This window comes from Aptenodytes forsteri, unplaced genomic scaffold (assembly GCF_000699145.1).
Source record: "Aptenodytes forsteri isolate BGI_AS27 unplaced genomic scaffold, ASM69914v1 Scaffold201, whole genome shotgun sequence".
Classification (NCBI taxonomy): Eukaryota; Metazoa; Chordata; class Aves; order Sphenisciformes; family Spheniscidae; genus Aptenodytes; species Aptenodytes forsteri.
The window spans coordinates 154,360-162,952 of NW_008796209.1; the positions used below are offsets into that span (position 1 = coordinate 154,360).

Sequence of the window (8,593 nt, forward strand, 5' to 3'; positions counted from 1 at the left end):
TTCTCGCTCCCCCTTTCTCCCAAGGCACATTCAGACTGCTCTCTCTACTTTCATATCACCTGAAGAAGCAGGTGACATGACCTGCAGAACATGCACAGGATGCTGCACAAGAACAGAGAAGAGAGACAGGCTCTGGAGCACCAGAGTAGAAAGGGAGCCAGTTTGATTTTCCAGTGTGTACATAAAACGAAAATGGATATATGCATTTTCTTTCCATGTAATAGAGGCTACAGCCTGAGCAGCACACTGACTGTTCATCAGAGCTACAGAACAATGCAAAATAAAACCACATACACACTGTTAATTGAAGCATGCTCCCCAGGCAGGGGCAGGACTGGCCACATTACTTCTAGCAGAACAAACGGAAGGGAGCAGCTCCTACCTTGCCAGATACGATCTCCCCAGATCGTGGGCTCAGCTCACTGCAGCTGGAAGACGGGTGCAGCAGCAACGGCATGAGAGCAGCAGGAAGAATATAGCATGCAGAGCCAGCGATAATCCAAAGCAAAACCAGCTTGTCCCCGTGTCAGCTCAGGGATCAGCGAGCCGTGCTGTGGGGAGTCTCTGCGGGTGGCTCCCCCCTTGCTGCAGGATGGCGCGGGAGAAGCAACATGACAAGGCACTTCCAGATGGGAGCTGGCTCAGGGATTCCTCCTGCTGCCAGTCACCTGCCTCTCCTCGGGCACAGCAGTGCCAGGGTGCTGGTCTTGCTCACAGAGCATGTGGGCAGGAGAGAAAAGTGAGGGCTGCGGGCTGCTGGCAATGCAAGGGCCAGATTGGTAATGAAAGGCCCAGTGTAAATACAGAGGCACTCTGGAGAGGACTATGGCAGAAATGCAGCTCGTGTTACAGAGAGCCATTTACAGCAAGCTCAGAAAGAAGCGAGCGTGATGGGGCTGTGCGGGCTGACTCCACCGCCTGCCTGCTGAGGCAGGGGGGTGGGAGGGCAGCTGCCTGCACGGGGAAGCCATGGGGTGAAGTGACCGCTAGTGAGGGGAGACCCCCCAACTCCACACTCTCCAGCAGCTCCTACAACTCCATACAAAGCACCTGCTAGCAGTAACGCAAACCTATGCAATCTTCTATCCTACTCCCCACTTTGGACAGCCCCAGCCCCACACCTTCCCTGGTGCACAGTGCTACAGCAGCCCATCACGCCTGGGAGAAAGGCTGATCAGAGCATTGCTCCATCCGTGTGTGTGACCAGCTCATGGTGCAGGAGCCCGTTCCCGTCGTCCAGGCCCTCTCCCCATACTCAGGGGCCCCACATCTTTGGGACTTACCCTCTCTCTCCAGTTCACTGCCTTTGGCACCTCCTGCTAAGATTCTTCTTTCCCTTCCATTTCAGGATAACTTACAAGCTGTATTGCAACTGGATTTACACCAAATAAGGAAGATGGGGGATAGGGACTAGCTTGGCAAAGCAGCAGCGTGTCAAAGGGTTTGGGGGCTTTACCTCCATTGTGCCCACAACCGCAACCAGCAGTAGAAGGGGGTTTGCAGGTTTCAGCCACTGCCCATTAAACGAGCACTGAAAGACCTCAGCAAGAGGCTGAGAAGGAGCTGTTTCAGGATGCATACCACAGCAGGCATAGCCTATTTTCAGTAAGCCCAATGCCAGACAGGCACACAGCTCATGCCAGTGACCTCTGGGTGCAACCGGTGACAAAGAACAGGGAGTTCATGTAGTTCTGAAGCAACTGAGGCCTGTTCTGTAGAGGCTGGGGTGACGTCCTTTGAAAAAAATATTGCCTAGCCTCAAAAAAAAAAGTTTGGAAACAGTTGATTTAGGCCAACTGCATCAGTGAGTGCTGTTAGAAACCTAGCTTCAAGGACAGCACAGGGACCCCAAAGTAATAGGTGTATGTTCTGGTGATAACCTACCAGAAGGGTGAAGCCAGCCAGCCATTAAGCCAGCCTGAAATGCTCCCTGTTAATGAGAGCAGCCAGGTTGTATTACCTGTTGTCTCCTCTCTCTGCAAACTGCTGGTACAGCCACTACCCCCCCGCACAACTGGGAAAGCAAGGTTGTTGGAGTTAAAACTCCCCATTCCTGCATGTGCTGATATCCTTTCCCTGGGCTGACGGTGCCTGCAATGAGGAAGATGCTTCACGCTTTCCTCCTCCACGGTGCAGAGGTTCTCTACTGCAGCCCAGCCCAGCTGACCTTGGGATGAGTTAACTCTCCTGGCATTGAGCTACCCTTGCACAATAAAAAAGGGGAAACTTCCCAATGTAACAGCAGTGAACCTGGTGCCAGGTACAGCTCCCCAAAACAGTCTGAGACAAAATACAGCCACGACTTCATCTCCAGGTATTCATCGACATGGGCAAAAGGGCTCCAGACAGCGGGCTGCTTCTCCAAACATGATGAGCCTTAATGACTTATTCCTGCGTAGTGACAAACTGAGAACAGGTCTCTCCTGGGGTGAAGCAACTACACTGACAGGCTGGTTCACTGCTAAGCAAGACAACACTGAAGCCACGTCTTCAACCAAGCTGCTTCTGCAGCCAAACTGATCTCAGCCAGGGAATGGCTAACCACCAGATGATTCCGAAGGGTTTAAAAACCATTCACAACAACCCAGGCTCAAACGAGGCAGTTGAGAGTGTTTAGATAAAGGCTGCAATAAGGCTCATCACACCTGCAGCAACAGCAATCCTGTCAAGGCACAAGTGACAGCCCTGCAGCATCCACAGCCTGCTAGGAGTATGAGCATTGCTGACCTTGGCTGGGGAACCCTGTCTACAAGCTCTGCCCTGTGCTTTCTGACCACACCTGGAGAGATGGAGGAAAGTGATCCCCACAGAAAATGGGGTTTAGCCATCTGTACAGCCTGGCCTCATCTCACTTTGGGAGCTGCTCTTCCCTACAAGCACCGCTCTGCCTCAGTCTGACCCGCTGCCCATGTTCATCGTTCACTGGAGGAATCCAGCCATTACAGGACAGGACAGACGCAGTCAAGCACCACTTCATGGAAGTTTAATTTTCTAGCTCAGGGGCATAAAACCTCAAGCAGACCACCTCCCTGTTCGGTGCCTCAGTTTCCCCCCTGTGAAATAAGGATCATAACACTTACCAAGTTGCTGCAGATGTTGTAAAGTTAACTTCATTATGGGATGCTGGCAGTTTGTAAATAGTAACGAGCATTCTGCGAGACTGTTTTTCCACCCATAGAGCAGAGACTCCTTGTGGCTTTCCCAGGCATACAAGCTACTGCACGCAGCTTTCTTCACCCTCACCACAGCAGGTAGGCTGCAAAGACAGAGATCCCCATTACCCCCAAAAGCAGGAGCTTCGGACCCTCTACCAGCTGCGTCCAGGCCGTCTGCCAGGCAAGAATGCCATGCACCAGCCCAGCCTCAGCTGAGCTGTCAAGGCAGCGGAAGGGCTGGGGCTGCACCGCTCTGGAATTCCAGCAACGCACAAACACCCCATCAGCCTGCACCAGGAATGACTCCTCCCTGCCCCGGACCAGGCTGAATCACTGGAAATACCAAAACAACGATGAGGTCACGTTCCCAGAGCAAGGAACTGGAGCCAGATATAGCCGCGCGGAGATGCGTGCTAAAAAGGGACTCGGTGTACAGGCTGGAGGCTCTGGCAGACAGGCACCCCCGGCATTTGTCTCGTTTAAAAACAGCTTGAGGCTGCCAGGAGACTTTTTTTTCTTTCCTCTGCAGGGAGCTGGGAACTGGGCAGCACAACAGGGGCTTTAAACTCTTTATCCATCGCCCTGAAAGAGGCACAAACATCAGAGCTCGTGAGTGTATAGATTTGGGTTCAAGGAACAAGGCAGAGGTAAAATTATGACTGGATTCTGAGTCCAGTGTTCCCAAAATCTCACTGCGATACCATGCTCAGGCTTAAGCAGTTAAGAACGCCCCTGCAGCAAGCTGAATGGCAGACAAAAATCATATGCCCATTACTGTCTGGTTGTTTTTGCTACAGCCTCAGCCAGCTTCAACAAAAAAAACCATTGGTTTGTTAAGTTTTCAACAGGGTGAGCGGTAAATAACAGTGGCCCCTGCTGTTGCTCCTAAAGTGAGCATCTAAGGCACTCCATTATCAGCAAATAGACTTTTCAAGGCAGTGCGGTTCCAGCCTTTCCCAGTTCCCAGTGGAGGCAACTGGAGACATTTTGCTACTTAGGCTGTGAAGGAAATTGCAACATAGGACTTGGAAACCATAGAGGAATTCACAATAGAATTCGCAATACCCTGCTCTTTCCCCTCTCTGTAAGACGAGACATTTGGATGGATAACAGTAACGCCCACAGTTACATGAACAAGCAGCTCTAAGAATCCAGATTTTGTTCCATCAGGACATAAACCAAACCAGACCCTAATCAGAAGCCAAGGAGGAGCAAAGATAGGACCAGGCATCTCAGCTGACTGGCTTGGGCAGTAGTCACTGAGCTGGCAACAGCTAACGCCAGGCATCTCAGCTGGCTGGCTTGGGCAGTAGTCACTGAGCTGGCATACCCTGCAACAACCACAACAGTGTCTGGCACACTGAGCTGGTGGGCTATGCCTGCACCGGTCCCTTTCTCCTGCAAGTGCTTTCAGATTTGCTAATAAAAGATATAAGAAAATCTGTGGTGACCTGTGCGTAACTCCCACAGGAGAGCCATTAGACCAGAAGTGCTCAAAACTAAATCAGTTCATTTTCACTCCAGTGTTTCAGCGTGTTCTGGTAACAAGAACCACCATATTGGGTCACACCAAGAATTCTTCTGGTCTAGTGCCCTATCCTTAACATTTTGGCACCGGCATATACATATCGCAGAGTATGGAGTGATCTCTCCTAAGGCCACACTCTTCCAGCCTGCAGCAATTCGCAGTCAAGGAACTTCTAGAGCCAGAGGCTGCATGCTGACCACCATGTTTAACAGCCACTGAAACACATCTCTGCCACTGAGGTATCTGGTTCCTTTTGGAATCTGTGTGTATTTTCAGCCTTCATGCCATCTCATAGCAACATGTTCTGCAAACCAACTGTGTTGAAAAAGGACTTCCTTAACCTCCTGCCCGATAAATAATTTTGCTGGATGTGCTTCCTCTGTGCTGTAAGAAATAGCAAAGTTGAGTAAGGTCATTCCTTACTCAACTTCTCCCCACTGTACACTATTTTGTAGGCCTCTACTCTTTCCCACTATCTCTCTTCCTACAGAAGCTATCCCAGTCCCTTAATCATCCTCATTCCCCTTTTCTGTATCATGTCCAGGTCTATGCCACTCTTTTTGTGAGAAGGTGACCAGACTGTATGTGGTACTCAAGATGCAGGCACAACATGACTGTATACCTAAGTATACAAGAATATATACCAGCATTTTTTATTTGTTCTTTATTTCCAGTATGAGGCCTGCCTTTTTGGCTGCAGCTGAACATTGAGCTGATGTGCTCAGATAACGATCCACAATGACGCCAAAGGGCTCCTTGTAGGCAGTGAGAAACTGTTCACAGATCGCCATTACATGCATAAAGTTGTGGCATTTATCAGCATGGGATCCCATTTGCTGTTTTATCATGCTAATAGTTTTGCAAGACACTCCTGTAATTCTTCAGGCAGTTTTCAAACCAACTACCCTGACTAACTTAGAATCGTCAGAAAATTATAGTTTCCACTCTGTCTTTCAAACCATAGCTAGATGTGTTGTACGGCATGTGTTCCACAGAGATCCCCCCGGGACCCCGGCGTTGCAGGTACCAGAGCTTTGATGCATTGCAAAGCACAGCATTTGACAAGGAGTGCTTCAAGCACAGTGACCAGGGATGCTCCGTCTCAGTGGGATATGCCACCAAGGCCTGATGCAAGGAGCTGTGGAGCTCTAAAGCTCGTGGTCTGCACCCGAACTCCTGCTGGCACAGGGCCATGCACAAGTAGACATTTGTACCAGATATTCCACAGGCTTTGCCAGGCACAGTCCCAATGCCGTGTAAATGGCAGCACAACCGTTACAGCAGTAGGATGGGCACACTCCATATCCCATTGCTGGGATGAGATGAGCAGTACACCAAATTTGCGCTCACACACCACCGTCTGAACCACTGTCTTGCCCTGGCACTCGTGGAGGATTCTGCTGCAGTTTGAACCCGCCATTGTGAAACCAGCCAATAAGAAGTTCTTCTTGTGAAGGACGCGAACGAGTCGCCCAAGAGACACCACCACTGTAGTGCATAGTTTTCAGCAAAGCAGTTGAACTAGCAGAGAGGTTGAAAGCATCCTAAGACAGTGTCCTCCAACAGCAGCCTTTACAGCCAGACAGATACTGGCGCCAGCAGAACATTTGTAACAGCAGCCCAAGAGACTGTTCAGACAGGAGTGGTCCTGAGGAGGACGCGGTGTGACCGGTAGCCCCTGCTCCTGACCCCTGACAATGTGGTCAGCAAGACAAATGCTGTTTTATGAGGTGAGCTGCCATCTTCTGTGACCAAGTGGGTCACGTATTCGTTCCCGTCCCCTCATTCTCAGGCCCTGAAGGTCCTGTGCACCAAGCAGACAAACCAAACAGATTTCTTCTTCTCCTCCCTACCGGCCTCAAGGTTCCTGGGTGCCAGGAACCTGTTAAGAAAATAAAGCTTTAATTGTAGCTACGATTTAGTGCTGTCATCATTCCGCCAAGGATCCCTAAAAGAGCGTGTCTGTGTGCTCGTTGTCAGGTGACAGCCACGCTCCCATCCACCGCTCCCCTGAGGACTCAGTCGGCTGTGCAGAGTCCAGGGCAAGGCTTAAGGGCTACAAAGATGCTTAACAAATACCCACCCCAGGCACAACAGATGTGAATTGTGGAAACCAATATTCCCAGTCCAGGCAAGCACACACAAGAACGGGAAGAGCAGGGGGAGAAACTGGGCTTTAGATGAGCAGCAGATATCACAAGCAAAACCCCAACCAGGCTTCACGTTCCAGAACCAGAGGAACAGAGACCTATACCCAACAAACGTCAGAAAACACCCTGCTATGTGTCCAGGGCTTTGGTGAAGAACTGGGAGTTAAGTGTTCAGCAGAAGGCAGGCTGCATAAGGCCAAGCAGAATTGGTGTAACCAGCCTCCCTGAACATCTGGGAGGGATATGGCAAGCAGAAAAACTCCTCTCAGCCAAGTTTACCCTGAAGCACTCCAAGTTGAGCTGGCAATCCAGCAGGATCTGATGCCTGGCCCAGCTTCAGCGGAGCTCACCACAGGAAAGAACATCAGTCAGCTACAACTACACACAATACCTTAATTTCATTTATTTCCAGAGCTCAAAGGTACCCACACAGCAGCTTGATGGTGTGGGGGAGGGTGAAAGAGGCACTTCATCTATCCCTCATCTGTTTCACACAAAATAATGCCTGCAATCCTCGCAGAAAGACAGAAAGGAGGTTTCAGTGAACCATAACCCCTATGTAATATCCTGGTCTGGGATATTACGTTCTCCAGCTCACATAAAAAGAGAACAGATGTATTCCTGCACATTGCCCATCACACACTGCCCAGTCAACAGCTCCACCAACCCATCCAAAAGGCAACACAACCAAGCCACTGCAGCAGAGCAAACTCAGGATGCCAGGCATCCTGCACAGGAAAAAGTGTCAGACAGCATCTGCTGCCACGGCAAAAACTGAACCAGAAGCAGAACTACAGGCAGAATACTGTGAAACCATAAGCCAGGCTTGCACCTTTCGAATATTATATGTTCCCTTATTCACAGCCTGAAGGTTTTTGAGGGACGATTGCCAGGAGGTAAGGAAGCCTCTGAAGCAGCTGCTCTAGGTGTTGCTATCTAAGCCCAAAGGATGCAAACCTACTGCTGCCAGCGAAAGGTCACCAGACTGGAACCTGGCCCAGCAGCTTCTATGAAGCACATGAACCAGGAGACTTTCAGACTACAATTTTTCAACATGAGAGTACGAATTAGTTTTCTAAATACAGACCTGTACTTTACATGGAATGAATGGCCTGGATGCCTGCAGGGCTGATGGAGGGTAGCACTCTACTCCAGATGACACAAAAGACTTCAGTTTAAAATTCAGGGCAGCTACTGACTCCCTGAGTCACCTTGGTCTGCATACTTCAAGCCCCAGCTCCCTGCTGAACAAGAAGATACTGATCCTCCCTGCCTCTCAGGGGAGGGGAATGCAATAAAGCTTAAAAGATCCCAGGATCTCTGCCATAAATCCCAAAGTTAAGGGAGGCAAACAGGGTTGTTCATTATGTACAAAAGCCAGGCTTCTTTTATTAAGTGCCTGATACGGATGTGGAAGCAGGATGCAGTCAGTAACAAAAACATTGGCCTCCCCGTGAGACACAACGCTCAGCTCAGACGGTGCTTTGTTTGTGGGGTGATGCATGGAGATAGCACCTATAGGTCTGCCCCAGCTTTGCATTCAGGCCTGGGAATAACCGCTCTCGCAGTGCAAACAAGCAATTCAGCAGCACAGCCCTCACCGGGGCACAGACAGCTCCCCCCAAAGCCAGGCAGGATGCTTCCAGAGAACCTACGAAAGGCCAGTGGTTGGATCCTATGTTTTCCTAATTCAGAGGAAGCCTGGCCCAGCTCCAATTTCCCGCAACATCTCTTGGTGTGGGGAGGGGGGGGGGGGTGGG

At 50.3% G+C, this 8,593-nt stretch overlaps 1 protein-coding gene across 8 annotated transcripts in view; it reads right to left on the reverse strand.

The window, feature by feature from the left end:
- Nucleotides 1-8,593, reverse strand: part of RUSC2 (RUN and SH3 domain containing 2) — a 63,809-nt gene that overhangs the window by 51,451 nt on the left and 3,765 nt on the right. For 5 of the 8 annotated variants that reach the window (XM_019474375.1, XM_009288208.2, XM_009288212.2 and 2 more), the window contains exon 1: nt 383-756. The gene's annotated coding sequence lies outside the window, so the exon portion shown is untranslated. Of the gene's footprint in view, nt 1-382; nt 757-1,283; nt 1,355-3,080; nt 3,352-8,593 lie in introns of those variants that run through there. The other 3 variants (XM_009288210.2, XM_009288209.2, XM_009288211.2) reach the window with 3 other exon arrangements.